Source organism: Pseudophryne corroboree, chromosome 1 (genome assembly GCF_028390025.1).
Source record: "Pseudophryne corroboree isolate aPseCor3 chromosome 1, aPseCor3.hap2, whole genome shotgun sequence".
NCBI classification, from domain to species: domain Eukaryota; kingdom Metazoa; phylum Chordata; class Amphibia; order Anura; family Myobatrachidae; genus Pseudophryne; species Pseudophryne corroboree.
In genome coordinates, this window is record NC_086444.1 from 1,072,397,698 (window position 1) to 1,072,422,189 (window position 24,492).

The window sequence follows — 24,492 nt, forward strand, 5'->3', positions numbered from 1 at the left end:
TTCTTCTTCATACATACATACTACGACATCTCTTTATCAACCAGTCTATATTAGCAGCAGACACAGTACAGTACGGTAGTTCACGGCTGTGGCTACCTCTGTGTCGGCACTCGGCAGTCCGTCCATAATTGTATACCACCTAACCGTGGTTTTTTTTTCTTTCTTCTTCATACATACATACTACGACATCTCTTTATCAACCAGTCTATATTAGCAGCAGACACAGTACAGTACGGTAGTTCACGGCTGTGGCTACCTCTGTGTCGGCACTCGGCAGTCCGTCCATAATTGTATACCACCTACCCGTGTTTTTTTTTTCTTTCTTCTTTATACATACATACTACGACATCTCTTTATCAACCAGTCTATATTAGCAGCAGACACAGTACAGTACGGTAGTTCACGGCTGTGGCTACCTCTGTGTCGGCACTCGGCAGTCCGTCCATAATTGTATACCACCTACCCGTGGTTTTTTTTTCTTTCTTCTTCATACATACATACTACGACATCTCTTTATCAACCAGTCTATATTAGCAGCAGACACAGTACAGTACGGTAGTTCACGGCTGTGGCTACCTCTGTGTCGGCACTCGGCAGTCCGTCCATAATTGTATACCACCTAACCGTGGTTTTTTTTTCTTTCTTCTTCATACATACATACTACGACATCTCTTTATCAACCAGTCTATATTAGCAGCAGACACAGTACGGTAGTTCACGGCTGTAGCTACCTCTGTGTCGGCACTCGGCAGTCCGTCCATAATTGTATACTAGTATCCATCCATCTCCATTGTTTACCTGAGGTGCCTTTTAGTTGTGCCTATTAAAATATGGAGAACAAAAATGTTGAGGTTCCAAAATTAGGGAAAGATCAAGATCCACTTCCACCTCGTGCTGAAGCTGCTGCCACTAGTCATGGCCGAGACGATGAAATGCCAGCAACGTCGTCTGCCAAGGCCGATGCCCAATGTCATAGTACAGAGCATGTCAAATCCAAAACACCAAATATCAGTAAAAAAAGGACTCCAAAACCTAAAATAAAATTGTCGGAGGAGAAGCGTAAACTTGCCAATATGCCATTTACCACACAGAGTGGCAAGGAACGGCTGAGGCCCTGGCCTATGTTCATGGCTAGTGGTTCAGCTTCACATGAGGATGGAGGCACTCAGCCTCTCGCTAGAAAAATGAAAAGACTCAAGCTGGCAAAAGCAGTAGCACCGCAAAGAACTGTGCGTTCTTCGAAATCCCAAATCCACAAGGAGAGTCCAATTGTGTCGGTTGCGATGCCTGACCTTCCCAACACTGGACGTGAAGAGCATGCGCCTTCCACCATTTGCACGCCCCCTGCAAGTGCTGGAAGGAGCACCCGCAGTCCAGTTCCTGATAGTCAGATTGAAGATGTCAGTGTTGAAGTACACCAGGATGAGGAGGATATGGGTGTTGCTGGCGCTGGGGAGGAAATTGACCAGGAGGATTCTGATGGTGAGGTGGTTTGTTTAAGTCAGGCACCCGGGGAGACACCTGTTGTCCGTGGGAGGAATATGGCCGTTGACATGCCTGGTGAAAATACCAAAAAAATCAGCTCTTCGGTGTGGAACTATTTCAACAGAAATGCGGACAACAGGTGTCAAGCCGTGTGTTCCCTTTGTCAAGCTGTAATAAGTAGGGGTAAGGACGTTAACCACCTCGGAACATCCTCCCTTATACGTCACCTGCAGCGCATTCATAATAAGTCAGTGACAAGTTCAAAAACTTTGGGTGACAGCAGAAGCAGTCCACTGACCAGTAAATCCCTTCCTCTTGTAACCAAGCTCACGCAAACCACCCCACCAACTCCCTCAGTGTCAATTTCCTCCTTCCCCAGGAATGCCAATAGTCCTGCAGGCAATGTCACTGGCAATTCTGACGAGTCCTCTCCTGCCTGGGATTCCTCCGATGCATCCTTGCGTGTAACGCCTACTGCTGCTGGCGCTGCTGTTGTTGCTGCTGGGAGTTGATGGTCATCCCAGAGGGGAAGTCGTAAGACCACTTTTACTACTTCCACCAAGCAATTGACTGTCCAACAGTCCTTTGCGAGGAAGATGAAATATCACAGCAGTCATCCTACTGCAAAGCGGATAACTGAGGCCTTGGCATCCTGGGTGGTGAGAACCGTGGTTCCGGTATCCATCATTACTGCAGAGCCAACTAGAGACTTGTTGGAGGTACTGTGTCCCCGGTACCAAATACCATCTAGGTTCCATTTCTCTAGGCAGGCGATACCGAAAATTTACACAGACCTCAGAAAAAGAGTCACCAGTGTCCTAAAAAATGCAGCTGTACCCAATGTCCACTTAACCACGGACATGTGGACAAGTGGAGCAGGACAGGGTCAGGACTATATGACTGTGACAGCCCACTGGGTAGATGTATGGACTCCCGCCGCAAGAACAGCAGCGGCGGCACCAGTAGCAGCATCTCGCAAACGCCAACTCTTTCCTAGGCAGGCTACGCTTTGTATCACCGGTTTCCAGAATACGCACACAGCTGAAAACCTCTTACGGCAACTGAGGAAGATCATCGCGGAATGGCTTACCCCAATTGGACTCTCCTGTGGATTTGTGGCATCGGACAACGCCAGCAATATTGTGTGTGCATTAAATATGGGCAAATTCCAGCACGTCCCATGTTTTGCACATACCTTGAATTTGGTGGTGCAGAATTATTTAAAAAACGACAGGGGCGTGCAAGAGATGCTGTCGGTGGCCAGAAAAATTGCGGGACACTTTCGGCGTACAGGCACCACGTACAGAAGACTGGAGCACCACCAAAAACTACTGAACCTGCCCTGCCATCATCTGAAGCAAGAAGTGGTAACGAGGTGGAATTCAACCCTCTATATGCTTCAGAGGTTGGAGGAGCAGCAAAAGGCCATTCAAGCCTATACAATTGAGCACGATATAGGAGGTGGAATGCACCTGTCTCAAGCGCAGTGGAGAATGATTTCAACGTTGTGCAAGGTTCTGATGCCCTTTGAACTTGCCACACGTGAAGTCAGTTCAGACACTGCCAGCCTGAGTCAGGTCATTCCCCTCATCAGGCTTTTGCAGAAGAAGCTGGAGACATTGAAGGAGGAGCTAACACGGAGCGATTCCGCTAGGCATGTGGGACTTGTGGATGGAGCCCTTAATTCGCTTAACAAGGATTCACGGGTGGTCAATCTGTTGAAATCAGAGCACTACATTTTGGCCACCGTGCTCGATCCTAGATTTAAAGCCTACCTTGGATCTCTCTTTCCGGCAGACACAAGTCTGCTGGGGTTGAAAGACCTGCTGGTGAGAAAATTGTCAAGTCAAGCGGAACGCGACCTGTCAACATCTCCTCCTTCACATTCTCCCGCAACTGGGGGTGCGAGGAAAAGGCTCAGAATTCCGAGCCCACCCGCTGGCGGTGATGCAGGGCAGTCTGGAGCGACTGCTGATGCTGACATCTGGTCCGGACTGAAGGACCTGACAACGATTACGGACATGTCGTCTACTGTCACTGCATATGATTCTCTCACCATTGAAAGAATGGTGGAGGATTATATGAGTGACCGCATCCAAGTAGGCACGTCACACAGTCCATACTTATACTGGCAGGAAAAAGAGGCAATTTGGAGGCCATTGCACAAACTGGCTTTATTCTACCTAAGTTGCCCTCCCACAAGTGTGTACTCCGAAAGAGTGTTTAGTGCCGCCGCTCACCTTGTCAGCAATCGGCGTACAAGGTTACATCCAGAAAATGTGGAGAAGATGATGTTCATTAAAATGAATTATAATCAATTCCTCCGCGGAGACATTGACCAGCAGCAATTGCCTCCACAAAGTACACAGGGAGCTGAGATGGTGGATTCCAGTGGGGACGAATTGATAATCTGTGAGGAGGGGGATGTACACGGTGATATATCGGAGGGTGATGATGAGGTGGACATCTTGCCTCTGTAGAGCCAGTTTGTGCAAGGAGAGATTAATTGCTTCTTTTTTGGGGGGGTCCAAACCAACCCGTCATATCAGTCACAGTCGTGTGGCAGACCCTGTCACTGAAATGATGGGTTGGTTAAAGTGTGCATGTCCTGATTTGTTTATACAACATAAGGGTGGGTGGGAGGGCCCAAGGACAATTCCATCTTGCACCTCTTTTTTCTTTTATTTTTCTTTGCGTCATGTGCTGTTTGGGGAGGGTTTTTTGGAAGGGACATCCTGCGTGACACTGCAGTGCCACTCCTAAATGGGCCCGGTGTTTGTGTCGGCCACTAGGGTCGCTAATCTTACTCACACAGTCAGCTACCTCATTGCGCCTCTTTTTTTCTTTGCGTCATGTGCTGATTGGGGAGGGTTTTTTGGAAGGGACATCCTGCGTGACACTGCAGTGCCACTCCTAAATGGGCCCGGTGTTTGTGTCGGCCACTAGGGTCGCTAATCTTACTCACACAGTCAGCTACCTCATTGCGCCTCTTTTTTTCTTTGCGTCATGTGCTGATTGGGGAGGGTTTTTTGGAAGGGACATCCTGCGTGACACTGCAGTGCCACTCCTAAATGGGCCCGGTGTTTTTGTCGGCCACTAGGGTCGCTAATCTTACTCACACAGTCAGCTACCGCATTGCGCCTCTTTTTTTCTTTGCGTCATGTGCTGATTGGGGAGGGTTTTTTGGAAGGGACATCCTGCGTGACACTGCAGTGCCACTCCTAAATGGGCCCGGTGTTTGTGTCGGCCACTAGGGTCGCTAATCTTACTCACACAGTCAGCTACCTCATTGCGCCTCTTTTTTTCTTTACGTCATGTGCTGATTGGGGAGGGTTTTTTGGAAGGGACATCCTGCGTGACACTGCAGTGCCACTCCTAAATGGGCCCGGTGTTTGTGTCGGCCACTAGGGTCGCTAATCTTACTCACACAGTCAGCTACCTCATTGCGCCTCTTTTTTTCTTTGCGTCATGTGCTGATTGGGGAGGGTTTTTTGGAAGGGACATCCTGCGTGACACTGCAGTGCCACTCCTAAATGGGCCCGGTGTTTGTGTCGGCCACTAGGGTCGCTAATCTTACTCACACAGTCAGCTACCTCATTGCGCCTCTTTTTTTCTTTGCGTCATGTGCTGATTGGGGAGGGTTTTTTGGAAGGGACATCCTGCGTGACACTGCAGTGCCACTCCTAAATGGGCCCGGTGTTTGTGTCGGCCACTAGGGTCGCTTATCTTACTCACACAGTCAGCTACCTCATTGCGCCTCTTTTTTTCTTTGCGTCATGTGCTGATTGGGGAGGGTTTTTTGGAAGGGACATCCTGCGTGACACTGCAGTGCCACTCCTAGATGGGCCAGGTGTTTGTGTCGGCCACTAGTGTCGCTTAGCTTAGTCATCCAGCGACCTTGGTGCAAATTTTAGGACTAAAAATAATATTGTGAGGTGTGAGGTATTCAGAATAGACTGAAAATGAGTGAAAATTATGGTTTTTGAGGTTAATAATAATATGGGATCAAAATGACCCCCAAATTCTATGATTTAAGCTGTTTTTTAGTGTTTTTAAAAAAAAACACCCGAATCCAAAACACACCCGAATCCGACAAAAAAAATTCGGTGAGGTTTTGCCAAAACGCGGTCGAACCCAAAACACGGCCGCGGAACCGAACCCAAAACCAAAACACAAAACCCGAAAAATTTCAGGCGCTCATCTCTACCATATATCCCTACATCTTTTAGCAGTATATATACCCCACCATATTTATTGGGAATTAAAACTTTAATAAACTGTTATTTAATTATTTTATCGATTTGCTTATTAAACACAATTGGAATGTCATTATTATATGCCATGTTGGCAACATATTGCACAGTTTTTAAAAAAACAAAAAAACAAAGTTTCTCTTTAAACAACCTGTTTAACTAAACAGGTGTGGTGTCTATTTTCTTTACCTTTAAATACTGGTCCTGCAGCACCTGGACAGAGGCTTTGCAGGTACTGTATCAGGGATAATCCGACCCAAAGCCTGGGGGGGAGATGAGGATCCCGAACTTCAGATCCTCCAGTGCCCAGGCCCAGCAATTCCTGGAAGGTAGCATTATCCATTTGCAGGTAGTTACGATAATCTTCAGGGTTGTTGTCCTTAATCTTGGTCAGGAGTACATGAGAGAGAGAGAGTCCCTCACTTCCGTTTCAGATCCATGTCACGTTTCAGTTTCATATAGCCATAGAATAACAGAAGTTCATACCTGGAGGAATCCATCACAGAACAGGTTAAAGAGCAGTTTCAGAAAAACCAAACAATGCAAAGCACGGTAGCAATGTGGAATGCTCGGAAGGTATAAACCAGCTTCACTAATCACAGAGCAAAAAGTGTGCACAGTGGCCCCTGCTATTGATATGCCTATTTAGGCCAGCCCCCCATGACCTCTAATCCAGCCCATTAGATATATCTTATGGTACAATTGTATTGCATAAGATATATCACATGCGATTTATCACGGCTTGATCATTCGCATGCGATATATCTTATGCACAAAAGTACAAAATCGTATGGAATCACTCCCGGGAAGGTCCTGGGAGAGTTCAAGGGAAATCGCATCCAACTTCAGCCTCAGACCTATCATTGTAGTGTATGGGACCCTTAAGTATGCAAATTTGCTGAGCCACTTAAATAAGTCTGCAGCGCCTCATCTCCTAATATTCTAAAATTGGATCACTCTAATGGTGCCCATACACTTGTGCGATGCCCCGCGATGCGACATCGCGGGGCATCGCACTGGCAGTATAGGTGCGCTGAAATTGCACCTGAACTGCCAAAGTGATTACCATGCGATCATGCAATAGATTGTATGGTAATCACGTGATCGGCACGTCACTGCCGAGTGGGAGCGGCCTCTGCCCATCGCACAACGCAGTGCAATATATCTCATGTGGTTTTAAAACCACATGCGATCGCACTGCGATGTGAAAGATATTAAGTGCAGCACATAATATCTTGAGATGCTGTTATGCACACAAGTGCCAGCAGGAATGTACTGGTGTCTGAACGGTGAGGGATGCAAAACAAATGAACTCACAGACAGACTGGGGAATATGACATTACATACACAGAAGGTGATAGGGTAACAAAATAAACACAAAGTGAACAGAGAAGCCCAAAGGCTAAGAAACTGGGTGTCTCCCTAATATTAGGAATGCTCAGATGGAAAGAAGCAAGATGTAGTGATTTAATACGTAGAGAACCCGAAATGCTGTTGCTAAGGGCAACAGCAAAACCCTAAAGGGTTACCAACGGGTGTGGCAGTTAACTCCTTGGTCAGAGATGGAATAATAGACACAAGGAGAGTCTCCACAATCCTAGTCCTCACTTGCAGTGCACTGGTTCAGCTTACTGCCACTAAACTGACACCTGAAAACCTTGCACAGTGAGAAAGGATTTTGGCAGGCAAGTCTGAGAATACAGCCGCAAACTTGCTAGGTTCACAGAGTAGCAAAAGAATCCCAGCAGGTTAAACGACTGACTCCAGTCTTACTGCTAGGTCTGGATTGGCAGAGTGTAATACCAAATCCCAAGGCCTATTTGCAGTAAGCAACATACAAATACAAAGTTTACACAGTACTAGCTAGCTTTCAGGAACTGACTAACCAACAAAGATTCAGCAGCATCTGCCTAACCTGAGAAGAGGGTTTATATAGCAGGTGCTGTCCACGCCCCACTCAGACCTCACAGACTGTGAGCACAAAAACCATCACCGGATCCCATGCCGTGCACAGAGCCTGTAACCACTGCACAGCAAAAGACCCGAACCGGAGTATCAGCTACACTCAGGTTACTCCGCTAGCACTTGTCTCCCGGTTGCCATGACGACGTGGCAGCACAGAGCAGGAGACCCTAACAGTACCCCCCCTCTGACGAGGGGTCAAAGAACCCCTACCACCGGGTTTATCGGGGAACTGCGAGAAGAAAGAGCGTAACAGTCTGGGGGCATGAAGATCACAACTGCGCACCCCTGACCGCTCCTCCGGGCCATACCCCTTCCAGTGCACCAAAAATGACAGCCGACCCCGAATCATCTTGGAGTCAAGAATCCTTTCAACAACAAACTCCCTCTGGCCACGTATCAGAAGAGGGGAAGGTCTTCCACTGGAAGAAGGATTACTAATCGCCCGTTTTAAAAGGGAACAATTAAATGTTTTATTGATACCCAAAGAACGGGGTAGATCTAACTGAAATGCCACCGGATTGATAACCCTAGTGATCTTATAAGGACCGATGAACCGGGGGCCTAACTTATGAGATGGCTGTCTCAACTTCAAATTATTGGTAGACAACCAGACGAAGTCCCCTAATTTGAAGCTGCAGGGTCTTTTCCGCTTATCAAAACCCTTTTGGTCACTAATGACACAGACACAAGGGCTTTCTTCACTTTCCTCCAAATACCTCTAAGGACCGAAACCACAGAGGAACCACCAGGCGTGGAGTCCAGGGGGTCAAAAGAATTGGCCTTAGGATGATGCCCATACACACAAAGGAAGGGAGAGATCCCTGTAGCAGAGTGAGCCGCGTTGTTATAGGCAAACTCCGCTATGGACAGATGAGCAACCCAGTCAGTCTGACACTTGGAGACATAACACCTGAGGAACTGCTCCAAGGACTGGTTCACCCTTTCAGTCTGCCCATTAGACTGCGGATGGTAGCCTGACGACAAGCTGACAGAAATCTGGAGATCGGAACAAAATGCCCTCCAGAATTTGGCCACAAACTGGGATCCGCGGTCAGAGACCACATCAAGTGGTAACCCGTGGAGGCGCACAACATGCAGCATAAATAATTCAGACAGGCGTCTGGCCGATGGCAGCCCAACCAATGGAACGAAGTGCGCCATCTTCGAAAACCTGTCAACGACAACCCAGATGGCTGTCATCCCCGAGGATTTGGGCAAGTCCACCACAAAATCCATTGAAATGTGGGTCCATGGCTTAGATGGAATAGAGAGTGGATGTAATGGGCCAACAGGAACCCCTCTAGGAGTCTTATTTCGGGCACAGATGTCACATGCCCGAACCCACTGATCCACATCCCTAGCCACCGAGGGCCACCACACCGCCCTAGATAGCAACTCCCGAGTTCTGGCAATACCCGGGTGACCTGCCGACTTCTTGGCATGGAATTCCAGGAACACTCGCTGTCTTAACCTAGGAGGCACAAACAAAAGACCTACCGGAAGGTCTGGAGGAGCCTGCTCCTGTGCTCTAAGGACTAATGACAAGAGGTCCTGGGTAATGCCCACTTTAATACATGATGGGAACACAATGGGCAATGGCTCCTCGGTGGTCTCCTGGATTGGAGCAAAACTCCGCGAGAGCGCATCAGCCTTGATGTTTTTTGACCCAGGGCGATATGTTATCAAAAAATTAAAGCGAGCAAAAAACAAAGCCCATCGTGCCTGCCTGGCATTGAGGTGCTTCGCTGACTCTAAATATGCCAAATTCTTATGGTCGGTGAGAATTGAGACCACAAACTTAGCCCCCTCAAGCCAGTGTCTCCACTCCTCGAGTGCATCCTTAATAGCCAACAATTCCCGGTTACCCACGTCATAATTCATCTCGGCAGGCGAAAATTTATGGGAAAAGTAAGCACAGGGATGAAGGCGATTATAAGACACCCCCATCTGAGAGAGCACTGCCCCAATACCCATCTCAGAGGCATCCACGTCCACCACAAAAGGACGCTCTGGATCTGGGTGTCGCAGCACCTTGGCCGAGACAAATGCCCTTTTGAGACGGGCAAAAGCCGCTTTGGCCTCACAAGACCAGTGAGCAACATCCGCCCCTTTCTTAGTGAGTGCCACCAAGGGCGCCACTATAGACGAAAATCCAGCGATAAATCGTCTATAAAAATTTGCAAAGCCCAGAAAACGCTGAAGCGCCTTCAAACTAGTGGGCTGCACCCAAACCAGGACTGCCTGTACCTTGGAACCCTCCATTTGGAAACCTTCTGGGGAGATAATATATCCTAGAAATGCGATTTGCTGAACTTCAAATTCGCACTTCTGAAGCTTTGCCCCAAGCCGGTGGTCTCTGAGTTTCTGGATGTTCCTCCAGGGAATGGGAGAAGATTAGGATGTCATCTAAGTATACAACTAAGAATCTATCCAAATATTCCCTGAGCACATCGTTCATGAAGTCCTGGAAGACTGCCGGGGCATTACAGAGCCCAAAAGGCATCACCAAATATTCATAATGCCCTGAGTGGGTATTAAAGGCAGTCTTCCATTCATCCCCCTCTCTTATTTGGATTAGATTGTACGCACCGCGTAGGTCAATCTTAGAAAAAATGGTGGCAGTACGAAGCTGGTCAAACAAGACCGAAATGAGAGGCAGTGGGTATGAGTTTTTAATCGTGATACGGTTCAATTCCCTGAAGTCGATGCAGGGTCGCAACGAACCGTCCTTTTTACCCACGAAGAAGAACCCCGACCCAACTGGAGACTGTGAAGGTCTGATAAATCCCTTAGCCAAGTTCTCCTGAATGTACTCTGCCATAGCCTGAGTCTCAGGACGTGACAGGGAGTACAACCTGCTCTTGGGAAGCTTAGCATTCGGCAACAAATCAATGGCACAGTCATAGGGGCGATGGGGAGGTAGTACCTCTGCAACTCTTTTGGAGAACACGTCCGCAAAATCTGCATAACATCCTGGCAATCCTGGCAAACTTAGCTGCGAAAGCCTGACTGGAAGGCTCAAGCAACTCCTGAAACAATCAGTACCCCAACTAAGAATCTCCCCAGAGACCCAGTCAAATTGAGGATTGTGGGCCCTTAACCAGGGTAACCCCAACACCAATGGGGCAAAAGTACAGACAGTCACATAAAAGGACAATTTTTCAGAGTGTGTGGCTCCAATAGACAAAGAAATCTGGCTAGTGCAAGAGGTAATTTTACCCTGGGATAATGGTTCCCCGTTTAACCCACAAATCTCAATTTCCGATGCCAAGGGTACTAAGGGAACAGAGTGTTTCAAGGCGAATTGGCGGTCCATAAAAACCCTGTCGGCCCCACTGTCCACAAAGGCCTCAGTCTTGACAGTTTGACCGAGGATCTTCAAGGTCACCGGAATGATAAAAGTCTTCTTGGGAAATTCTGACTTCTGGCCTGACAGGATATTTCCCATCACCCTCAGGCCCTGAAGTTTTCCGGCTTTTCTGGGCATGATACTACCACATGACCTTTATTCCCACAGTACAAACATAACCCCTGCTGTCTCCTCCGCGTCTTTTCACGCGAGGAGAGGCAGGTAGCCCCAATCTGCATAGGCTCCTCAGAAAATTCCTCAGAGTCTGAGGTTCCCTTGGAAAAGAAGGAAACCTCGGTCTCCCTTTCAAGCCTGCGCTCTCTCAGCCGTCTATCCACCCGAATGGATAACTGCATGAGCTGATCCAAGCTATCAGGCAAGGGATATTGTACCAGTTGGTCTTTTAACTGGTTAGAAAGACCTCTTCGGTACTGGTGTCTCAGGGCTGGGTCATTCCACTGGGTATCATGGGCCAACCTCCGAAACTCCGTACAATAAACCTCAACTGGCCTTTGCCCTTGCTTAAGGATCTAAATCTGAGACTCGGCTGAGGCCGTCTTGTCAGGGTCATCATACAACATGCCCAGTGCCGTAAAAAAAGCATCAACACTTTTAAGCGACGGACAGTCAGGCTGCAACCCATATGCCCAGACCTGTGGGTCTCCTTGTAGCAGGGAAATCACTATGCCCACCCGCTGAATCTCCGACCCAGAAGACTGAGGCCTAAGCTGGAAATATAGCTTGCAGCTCTCCTTGAAACAAAAGAACTGCGAGCGATCTCCAGAAAAACGATCCGGGAGATTTACTTTCGGCTCCTTAACCCCTGAAGGTACTGCTGCTGTGGGAGCTCCGCCAGCGGCCTGCGAGGTGTGCATTTTAATGGACAAATCATTAAATTGTCGAGTCAGGACCTGCACCTGATCGACCACCTGTTGCAAAGTATTTTGAGGGGTATGCTCCATATTCCCACAAAATTTCAACAGGAGTATTAGGCTGCTGAATATGTTATGCACACCAGTGCCAGCAGGAATGTACTGGTGTCTGAACGGTGAGGGATGCAAAACAAATGAACTCACAGACAGACTGGGGAATATGACATTACATACACAGAAGGGGATAGGGTAACAAAATAAACACAAAGTGAACAGAGAAGCCCAAAGGCTAAGTAACTGGGTGTCTCCCTAATATTAGGAATGCTCAGATGGAAAGAAGCAAGAAGTAGTGATTTAATACGTAGAGAACCCGAAATGCTGTTGCTAAGGGCAACAGCAAAACCCTAAAGGGTTACCAACGGGTGTGGCAGTAAACTCCTTGGTCAGAGATGGAATAATAGACACAAGGAGAGTCTCCACAATCCTAGTCCTCACTTGCAGTGCACTGGTTCAGCTTACTGCCACTAAACTGACACCTGAACACCTTGCACAGTGAGAAAGGATTTTGGCAGGCAAGTCTGAGAATACAGCCGCAAACTTGCTAGGTTCACAGAGTAGCAAAAGAACCCCAGCAGGTTAAACAACTGACTCCAGTCTTACTGCTAGGTCTGGATTGGCAGAGTGTAATACCAAATCCCAAGGCCTATTTGCAGTAAGCAACAAACAAATACAAAGTTTACACAGTACTAGCTAGCTTTCAGGAACTGACTAACCAACAAAGATTCAGCAGCATCTGCCTAACCTGAGAAGAGGGTTTATATAGCAGGTGCTGTCCATGCCCCACTCAGACCTCACAGACTGTGAGCACAAAAACCAGCACCGGATCCCCTGCCGTGCACAGAGCCTGTAACCACTGCACAGCAAAAGACCCGAACCGGAGTATCAGCTACGCTCAGGTTACTCCGCTAGCACTTGTCTCCCGGTTGCCATGATGACGTGGCAGCACAGAGCAGGAGACCCTAACAGATGCGACATTCGAGCGGGCTGCCCGCGCATCGCGTCTCAAGGTACCTAAAATGTGCATACAATCCTTCGATTTCTGTCACAGATGAGGTCAAAATCGAAGGTTAGCAGCGATTATCTCACAAGTGCATGGGCACCAGTAAGCTAATATAACTGCAGACCTGTTACTAGTATGGCATTTCTATAATATGCTGTTATCCTTTAATTTTTGTGGTCAATGTAACATAATGTTATCTGTTCAATAAATTATATACAAAGTCTGCAGCTATATTACAGTATGAGTGCTTGTTATGAAATGTGAGAGTCTTCTCACCATCCAGATGTGCTGTCTCTCCGGGTACTGCCCCCTTTTCAGCACACAATCCTTGCTATTGGTGGTTAGTGGGAAGCTTCAGCCTGGTTACTGGGTGGAGCTGCAGGGCTCCCTGTTGCCTCTCCACATGCTAGTAGCAGTCAGACCTTGACACCAGCAAACAGACTGCCTGACAGCTCTCACTTGACTTCAGTCACCTTCAAAAGGTACTACCCGGCAGGGGCGTATCTACCTATTGGCCAGGATGGCACTCGCCAGGGGCGCCAGCCGAGCAGGGGGCGCCGCCCGACGTTGCCACCCTTGGCCAATGGGTTGAATCCGCCCGCCAAGCATTGATTTATATTTTTACTTTTTTTTTTTTAAATAAATATCCTCCGGAGCGCTCTGGAGCTCAGCGCCGCGTTGCATGAATCTCTGCGCTGCAGCAGCTGCACTGGCTGCTGGGAAGTAGGGGAAGTAGCTGCCAGTGTCACGTGACGCGGCGTTGAGTTCCGGGTAGCGTGCTCCTCTCAGGCTGAGCCTGATCGTGTGTGGTGAGAGGCTCCACTCATTTCTGCGGTGAGGTATTATGTTTACATATGGGAAGTAACCTTGTCCTGCGTGAGTACAGGGACCTGGCGTGGCGGGAGCATGTGCTGTCTATGGGGGGGGGGTGGAGGGGGGAGAATGGGAATGACTGTAAGTCTGCCTGTGCTGTCTGTATAGAAGTGTGTGTCTATATATAAGGGGGGGAATAATCATGGTGTCTGTGCTGCGTGTGTATGTTTGTTACTCATGATGCTTGTGCTGTCTGTACATGTGTGGGGGGGGGGGATTAATTATGGTGCCTGTGCTGTCTGTATATGTTTGTGTGTGTGGGGGGGGTTATCATGGTGCCTGTGCTGTCTCTCAATGTGTGGGAGGAAGATAAATCATGATGCCTGTGCTGTCTGTCTATGTTAGGGGGGTGATCATGGTGTCTGTATATGTGGGGGGTGGGCGATTATGGTGTCTGTACATGTGTGTGTGTGTGGGGGGGGGATTATTCATAATACCTGTGCTGTCTGTACATGTGGGGGGGTGGGGGATTAATTATGGTGCCTGTGCTGTCTGTATATGTTTGTGTGTGCGTGGGGGGGGGGGATTTATCATGGAGCCTGTGCTCTCTAAATGTGGGGGGGGGAGGGGGATTAATCATGATGCCTGTGCTGTCTTTATATGTAGGGGGGAATGATTATGGAGCCTGTGCTGTCTATTGGGGGCATACAGTATGTGCATCTGGACTGGCACTGCACTACTGGGGCACATGTGTATCTGGCACTATTGGGGGCTTATGTGTATCTGGCACTGCGCTACTGGGGCATATGTGAATCTGGCATTATTGGAGGCATATGTGTATCTGGCACTGCACTATTGGGGGTGTATGTGTATCTGGCACTATTAGGGGCATATGTGCATCTGGCACTGCACTACTGGGGGCATATCTAAATCTGGCATTATTGGAAGCATATGTGTATCTGGCACTATTGGGGTCATATGTGTATCTGACACTGCACTATTGGGGCTGTATGTGTATATGGCACTGCACTATTGGTGACATATGTGTATCTGGCCCCCCCATATGTGTATCACGCCCCCATTTTTTATTAGCCACACCCATTTTTTGGCGCACACACACAGTACCATTAACACATTTTTTCTACTTGCACCACTGTAAATATGTATATATAATATGTGGAGGGCCTCCTGAGCCTGGGATAACTGCTGGGGAGGGAGCGGGGAACACGCGGAGACCTGGAGCACAGGCAGCAAAATGTGTTTAGTGGCCCTCGGATTTCACTGACTTTTTTAATGTGGCCCACACTGTCTTAAAGGTTGAAGACCCCTGCCTTAAGCCATAGGGGGTCATTCCGAGTTGATCAGTCGCTGACGTTTTTCGCAGCGCAGCGATCAGGTAAAAAAAATGGCAAATCTGCGCATGTGTATGCACCGCAATGCACACGTGCGACTTACAGGTACAACGAGCATCGTGGTTTTGCACAGGTTCTAGCGACGCTTTAAGTTGCACTGGCAGTTGCAAGAAGATTGACAGGAAGTGGGAGTTTCTGGGTGTCAACTGACCGTTTTCTGGGAGTATTTGGAAAAACGCAGGCGTAGACGGGTGTTTTCTGGGTGGGTATCTGACGTCAATACCGTGTCACTCGTTGCAGCAATCTTCACACAAGATAAGTAACTACAGGGTTGGTCTTGTTTTGCACAAAATGTGTTTACAGGCGCACTCCTGCACAGGCGTTCGCACTCCTGCAAAGCAAACATACACTCCCCCGTGGGCGGCGACTATGCGTTTGCACGGCTGCTAAAAACTGCTCGCGAGCGATCAACTCGGAATGAGGGCCATAGCGTCTGGCAATACCTGGTGTGTCGAGCTGCCTGTGCATTGCCTGGGATGGAGTGTGGAGGCTCGCTCAGCAGGCTGAAGCTGGCACCGGTGTCCAGCACCACAATGCAGTACAGGGTAGAAACTGAAATTAAACTACAATTCCCAACAACCCTTGCTGTCGGGAGCTGCAGTTTATTTTCAGTTTGATCTCGTAGTATGGTGTGGTGCCGGACATCTGAGTTAGGTAGTGCGCTGCACTGCACAATTTTTCACTGCACTACTATTTGATTATACCACCTGGCCTAGGTGGCATTGTCTCCTCGGCCAGGCCAGGCACTGCTGATGTCTCCACAGTGTGAAAAGGATTATTGTATAGGCATGATGTGTAAAGGGAACTGCTACTGTGTGGGCATGATGGGTAGCGTAATTTGATTAGGGGGTACTATTGTATAGTCATGCTCCTTTCCCACAAGATCATGACCCTTTTTTGCACATGCACCTTCCCTATTAAAAATATGGGGGGCGCCAGTCCCATACTTTGCCAGGGGCGCCTGGACCCCTAGATACACCCCTGCTACCCGGACTCCTTTCCTGCACTCTCCCCTGTTCCAGCTGCTGCTGTTCACAGCTCAATGTTTACAGCTGCAGCGCCGGCACAAAAAGAGGTGAGCTCTATGACAGGAGAACTGCAGTCCACTGCTGAAGCGGCAGAACTCCTGTTTTATATGGCTTGATGGCTGTTCACTGCATAGCACGTGGTCAACCAGTTTCCCACCGCAGGGACCCTGCAAGGCACTCATGAGACCTTTCCAATAGCAGCTCCCCTCCCCCACGCACACATAGTATATGAAATAAATACTGACACCAATGGTGTTTGAGTCACTATATAGAAACACATGTACCTCTGTAAATAAACTACAGACTCTGCATTTGTTTTATCTATAGGTGTATATACTGTATATGAACTATGAATGTAATAACTTAAATTATTTATATTTACTCCTACACAGTCCCCTACATCCGTCTAGCATTTTAATATACACTGCTCAAAAAAATAAAGAGAACACTAAAATAACACATCCTAGATCTGAATAAATGAAATATTCTTATTAAATACTTTGTTCTTTACATAGTTGAATGTGCTGACAACAAAATCACACAAAAATTATCAATGGAAATCAAATTTATTAACCCATGGAGGTCTGGATTTGGAGTCACACTCAAAATTAAAGTGGAAAAACACACTACAGGCTGATCCAACTTTGATGTAATGTTCTTAAAACAAGTCAAAATGAGGCTCAGTAGTGTGTGTGGCCTCCACGTGCCTGTATGACCTCCCTACAACGCCTGGGCATGCTCCTGATGAGGTGGCGGATGGTCTCCTGAGAGATCTCATCTCAGACCTGGACTAAAGCATCCGCCAACTCCTGGACAGTCTGTGGTGCAATGCCACGTTGGTGGATGGAGTGAGACATGATGTCCCAGATGTGCTCAATTGGATTCAGGTCTGGAGAACGGGCGGGCCAGTCCATAGCATCAATGCCTTTGTCTTGCAGGAACTGCTGACACACTCCAGCCACATGAGGTCTAGCATTGTCTTGCATTAGGAGGAACCCAGGGCTAACCGCACCAGCATATGGTCTCAAAAGGGGTCTGAGGATCTCATCTCGGTACCTAAAGGCAGTCAGGATTCCTCTGGTGAGCACATGGAGGGCTGTGCAGCCCCCAAAGAAATGCCACCCCACACCATTACTGACCCACTGCCAAACCGGTCATGCAGGAGGATGTTGCAGGCATCAGAACGTTCTTCTTGGCGTCTCCAGACTCTGTCACGTCTGTCACATGTGCTCAGTGAGAACCTGCTTTCATCTGTGAAGAGCACAGGGCGCCAGTGGCAAATTTGCCAATCTTGGTGTTCTCTGGCAAATGCCAAACGTCCTGCATGGTGTTGGGCTCTAAGCACAACCCCCACCTGTGGACGTCGGGCCCTCATACCACCCTCATGAAGTCTGTTTTTGATCGTTTGAGTAGACACATGCAGATTTGTGGCTTGCTGGAGGTCATTTTGCAGGGCTCTGGCAGTGCTCCTCCTGTTCCTCCTTGCACAAAGGCGGAGGTAGCGGTCCTGCTGCTGGGTTGTTGCCCTCCTACGGCCTCCTCCCCATCTCCTGATGTACTGGCCTGTCTCCTGGTAGCGCCTCCATGCTCTGGACACTACGCTGACAGATACAGCAGACCTTCTTGCCACAGCTCGCATTGATGTGCCATCCTGGATGAGCTGCACTACCTGAGCCACTTGTGTGGGTTGTAGGGAGGTCATACAGGCACGTGGAGGCCACACACACTACTGAGCCTCATTTTAACTTGTTTTAAGGACATTACATTAAAGTTGGATCAGCCTGTAGTGTGTTTTTCCACTTTAATTTTGAGTGTGACTCCAAATCCAGACCTCCATGGGTTAATAAATTTGATTTCCATTGATAATTTTTGTGTGATTTTGTTGTCAGCACATTCAACTATGTAAAGAACAAAGTATTTAATAAGAATATTTCATTCATTCAGATCTAGGATGTGTTATTTTTATGTTCCCTTTATTTTTTTGAGCAGTGTATATTTATGTGGATATATATATATATATATATATATATATATATATATATATATATATACACTGCTCATAAAAATAAAGGGAACACTTAAACAACACAATGTAACTCCAAGTCAATCACACTTCTGTGAGCTCAAACTGTCCACTTAGGTAGCAACACTGATTGACAATCAATTTCACATGCTGTTTTGCAAATGGAATAGACAACAGGTGGAAATTAATAAGATTTTACTTACCGGTAAATCTATTTCTCGTAGTCCGTAGAGGATGCTGGGACTCAGTAAGGACCATGGGGAATAGACGGGCTCCGCAGGAGATAGGGCACTTTAAGAAAGCTTTGGACTCTGGGTGTGCACTGGCTACTCCCTCTATGCCCCTCCTCCAGACCTCAGTTAGGGAAACTGTGCCCAGAGGAGATGGACAGTACGAGGAAGGATTTTTGTAAATCTAAGGGCGAGATCCATACCAGCCACACCAATCACACCGTATAACTTGTGATACACTACCCAGTCAACAGTATGAACAACAACATAGCCTTGGTTAAACCGATAAACTATAACATAACCCTTATGTAAGCAACAACTATATACAAGTCTTGCAGAAGAAGTCCGCACTTGGGACGGGCGCCCAGCATCCTCTACGGACTACGAGAAATAGATTTACCGGTAAGTAAAATCTTATTTTCTCTAACATCCTTGATGATGCTGAGACTCCGTAAGGACCATGGGGATTATACCAAAGCTCCCAAACGGGCGGGAGAGTGCGGATGACTCTGCAGCACCGATTGAGCAAACATAAGGTCCTCCTCAGCCAGGGTATCAAACTTGTAGAACTTTGCAAAGGTGTTTAAACCCGACCAAGTAGCAGCTCGGCACAATTGCAATGCCGAGACCCCTCGGGCAGCCGCCCAAGAAGAGCCCACTTTCCTAGTGGAATGGGCCTTAACCGATTTAGGCAATGGCAAACCTGCCGTAGAATGCGCCTGCTGAATCGTATTACAGATCCAGCGAGCAATAGTCTGCTTTCAAGCAGGAGCGCCAACCTTGTTGGCTGCATAGAGAGCAAACAGAGCTTCAGTCTTCCTGATTCTAGCCGTTCTAGTCACATAAATCTTCAAAGCCCTGACCACATCCAGGGACTCGGAATCCTCCAAGTCCCGTGTAGCCACAGGCATGACAATAGGTTGGTTCACATGAAAAGATGAGACCACTTTTGGCAGAAAGTGAGGACGAGTCCTCAACTCTGCCCTATCCACGTGAAAAACCAAGTATGGGCTTTTATGTGATAAAGCCGCCAATTCTGAAACACATCTTGCTGAAGCCAATGCCAACAACATGACCACTTTCCACGTGAGGTATTTCAACTCCACAGTTTTGAGTGGTTCAAACCAAGGTGACTTGAGGAAACGTAACACCACATTAAGATCCCAAGGCGCCACCGGAGGCACAAAGGGAGGCTGAATATGCAGCACACCCTTCACAAAAGTCTGTACCTCAGGAAGAGAGGCTAATTCTCTTTGAAAGAAAATGGATAAGGCCAAAATTTGGACCTTTATGGACCCTAATTTTAGGCCCAAAGTCACTCCTGTTTGAAGGTAGTGAAGTAGACGGCCCAAATGGAACTCCTCCGTAGGAGCAGCTCTGGCCTCACACCAAGAAATATATTTTCGCCATATACGGTGATAATGTTTTAACGTCACATCTTTCCTAGCCTTGATCAGGGTAGGAATGACCTCCTCCGGAATCCCTTTTTTCGCTAGGATCCGGCGTTCAACCACAATGCCGTCAAACGCAGCTGCGGTAAGTCTTGGAACAGACAGGGCCCCTGCCGCAGCAGGTCCTGCCTTAGAGGAAGAGGCCACGGATCTTCTGTGAGCAACTCTTGCAGCTCCGGATACCAAGTCCTCCGTGGCCAATCTGGAACAATGAGGATTGTTCTGACCCTGCTTATTCTTATTATTCTCAACACTTTGGGTATGAGAGGAAGAGGAGGAAACACATAGACCGATCTGAACACCCAAGGTGTTACCAGAGCGTCTACCGCTACCGCCTGAGGGTCCCTTGACCTGGTGTAATACAGCTTTCGCTTTTTGTTGAGACGGGATGCCATCATGTCTATTTGAGGCAGTCCCCACCGACCCGTGATCTGTGTGAAGACTTCTTGATGAAGTCCCCACTCTCCCGGATGCAGGTCGTGCCTGCAGAGGAAGTCCGCATCCCAGTTGTCCATCCCCGGGATGAACACTGCTGATAGCGCGCTTACATGGCCTTCCGCCCAGCGTAGAATCCTGGTCGCTTCTGCCATGGCCACTCTGCTCCTCGTTCGGCCTTGGCGGTTTATATGAGCCACTGCCGTGACATTGTCTGACTGAATCAGAACCGGTTTTTCCCGAAGCAATTCCTCCGCTTGACGCAGGGCTTTGTATATGGCCCTCAACTCCAGGACGTTGATGTGGAGACAAGTCTCTAGATTTGACCAGAGACCTTGGAAATTTCTTCCCAGTGTGACTGCTCCCCAGCCTCGGAGGCTTGCGTCCGTGGTCACCAGGACCCAGTCCTGAATGCCGATCCTGCGACCCTCTAGTAGGTGAGCACTGTGCAGCCACCACAGGAGAGATACCCTGGTCCTGGGAGACAGGGTGATCCTTCGATGCATTTGTAAATGGGACCCGGACCACTTGTCCAAGAGGTTCCATTGAAAAGTCCTCGCATGGAACCTATCGAAAGGGATGGCCTCGTATGAAGCCACCATCTTCCCCAGGACCCGCGTGCAATGATGCACTGAAACCTGTTTTAGTTTTAATAGGTTCCTGACCATGGCTATGAGCTCCTGAACCTTTTTGACCGGAAGAAAAACCTTTTCTGGTCTGCGTCTAGAATCAGGCCCAAAAAAGTTAGACGCGTTGTAGGGACTAGCTGGGACTTCGGTATATTGAGAATCCAGCCGTGTAACTGCAACGTCTTCATGGACAGAGACACGCTGTCCAGCACTTCTCCCGAGATCTCGCCTTTATGAGGAGATGGTCCAAGTATGGGATAATTGTGACCCCCTGCCTGCGCAGGAGCACCATCATTTCCGCCATTACCTTGGTGAAAATTCTCAGGGCCGTGGACAGCCCAAACGGCAACGTCTGAAATTGGTAGTGACAGTCCTGCACTGCAAATCTCAGGAACGCCTGATGAGGGGGGAATACCGGAACATGAAGGTAAGCATCCTTTATGTCCAGGGACACCATCCAACCCCCCCCCTCCAGGCTGGCGATGACCGCCCTGAGTGATTCCATTTTGAACTTGAACCTCTTCAAGTACAGGTTCAGGGATTTTAGGTTTAAAATGGGTCTGACCGAACCGTCCGGTTTCGGGACCACAAACAGGGTTGAGTAATATCCCTCTCCTTGCTGGAGATGAGGAACTGTGACAATCACCTGTTAAATATACAATTTTTGGATTGCTGCCAACACTAGCTCCCTCTCTGACGGGGAAGCCGGCAGAGCCGACTTGAAAAACCGGCGAAGAGGCAAGTCTTCGAATTCCAGCCTGTATCCTTGAGAAACAATCTCTAATGCCCAGGGATCCACCTGCGAGTGAACCCAGACGTGGCTAAAAAACCGAAGACGAGCCCCCACTAGATCTGCCTCCCCCCGGGAAGCCCCAGCATCATGCGGTGGACTTTGCATACGCAGGGGAGGACTTCTGCTCTTGGGAACTAGCTGTGTGCAGCTTCTTTCCCCTGCCTTTCCCTCTGGCAACAAAGGACGATCCCCGTACCTTTTTGTTTTTATTGGAACGAAAGGACTGCATTTGATAATGAGGTGCCTTTTTTGTATGCTGCGGGGGGACATAAGGTAAGAAATTCGACTTACCAGCCGTAGCAGAAGAGACAAGGTCCGAGAGGCCGTCTCCAAACAAGTCCTCCCCTTTGTAAGGCAAGGACTCCATATGCCGCTTTGAATCGGCATCTCCCGTCCACTGTCCGGTCCACAAGAGCCGCCTAGCAGAAATAGACATAGCATTTATTCTGGAGCTTAATAAACAAATGTCTCTCTGAGCATCTCTCATATACAAGGCAGCATCTCTGATATGCTCTATGGTCATTTGAATGGCATCCCTATCTAAGGTGTCAATCTCCGTAGATAAGGAATCTGCCCATGCCACAACCGCACTACAAACCCAGGCCGACGCCATAGCCGGTCTAACAATAGTACCTGAATGAGTGTAAATGTGCTTCATGGTAATTTCCTGCCTGCGATCAGCAGGATCCTTGAGGGAAGCCGTATCCTGAGAAGGCAGTGCCACCTTTTTGGACAAGCTTGTCAGCGAATAGTCTACTTTAGGCGAAGATTACCATCGTATCCTATCCGTTTGTGGAAAAGGATACGCCATAAGAATCCTTTTGGGAACTTGTGGTCTCCTATCCGGAGATTCCCAAGCCTTTTCACACAATTCACTCAGTTCAAATGACGGAAAGGTGACTTCAGGCTTTTTCCCTTTATACGTGTGTACCCTCGTGTTAGGGACAGGTTGTTCCTCAGTAATATGCAAAACCTCTTTAATGGCAATAATCATGTACCGAATACCTTTTGCCACCCTCGGCTGTAATTTTGCATCTTCATAGTCAACACTAGAGTCAGTATCCGTGTCGGTATCTGTGTCATCGATCTGGGATATGGTGCGCTTCTGAGACCCCGAAGGGCCTGGCGCCACAGGGACAGGCATGGACTGGCTACCTGACTGATCCCTAGCTTCAGCCTTGTCTAACCTTTTATGCAATAGATTGACATTTGCATTCAAGACATTCAGCATATCCACCCATTCCGGTGTCGGTGTTGCCGACGGCGACATGACATTCAAGCACTCCCCCTCCACATTAAGCGAGCCTTCCTCGTCAAACATGTCGACACACGCGTACCGACACACTTCACACACACAGGGAACCTCTTTTCTGAAGACAGTATCCCCTTGAAGGCCCTTTGGAGAGACAGAGAGAGAGTATGCCAGCACACACCCCAGCGCAATGACCCTGGAGACCAACACAAAATGTTTTTCTCCCAGCCGCGCTGTATAATATGTTATCCGCCAATTATGTGCCCCCCCCCCTCTCTTTTAAACACCCCTTCACCGTGTGTAAGCAGGGGAGAGTCCGGGGAGCTTCCTCTCAGCGGTGCTGTGGAGAGAAAATGGTGCTGGTGAGTGCTGAGGGAGAAGCCTCGCCCCCTCGGCGGCGGGCTTCTGTCCCGCTCAAACTTACTAAAATATGGCGGGGGCTCTTTTATATACATGTACAGTGCCCACCTGTACATGTATATTGTCTTTTGCCATAATAGAGGTGTTATATTGCTGCCAAGGGCGCCCCCCCCCCCCCCCCCCCCCCCCCTGCGCCCTGCACCCTTACAGTGACCGGAGTATGTGAGGTGTATGGGAGCAATGACGCACAGCTGCAGTGCTGTGAGTTACCTCAGTGAAGCTGAAGGCTTCTGCCGCCTGACGTCTTCTGACTTCGGTTCTTCTGGCTCTGTGAGGAGAACGGTGGCGCGGCTCTGGGAGTGGACGCCCAGTAAGAACCTGTGTTCACCCCCTCTGGAGCTAATGGTGTCCAGTAGCCGAGGAAGCAGAGCCTATCTTAGACAAGAAGGTCTGCCCCTCTCAGGGCCGGAGCTTCCACTAGGCAGCTTTAGGCAGCTGCCTAGGGGCGCTGGAACCTGAGGGGGCGGCCTGCTGCAGATGCCTGAAAAATGTAGCATGGTCCTACCTCCCACAGGTGCTGCAACACCCCCGGCACTCATATCTTACAGTAGCAGCGACTGCCAAGCTCCTGTATTGCAGCCTCCAGCCACAGGCAGTAACTTTGACAGCTCCTGGAGTCTTGGCCAGGGGTGACATGCGGCGCTGCTCTTTATTCCAGGTTCTTTCAAAGTCTACTCAGTCCCAACTCTGCATCGCAGCCTGCAGGTAAGGTGGCTGCACAGTGCACTCTCTGCATTTGATAAGGAAAGAGGAGGAGAGTAACAGTCAGGAAGGGGAAGGGGGGGGGGGCAGAGATGAGCAGCAGGCATGCACACAGTCTGGGGGGATGAGCACCAACATGCACACAGACGGTGAGGGGAATAGAATAGCAGACATTTAACAGAGTGAGGGGAGGGGGTGGGTGGTGAGAGCAGCAGGCACCCACGCAGACTGGGGAAATGGGGAAAAGAAAGCAGCCATGCAACAGACTGGGGGTGGGGGAGAGCAGCAGCATGCCTTTCACCTGAAGGGCGGGTAGGGGG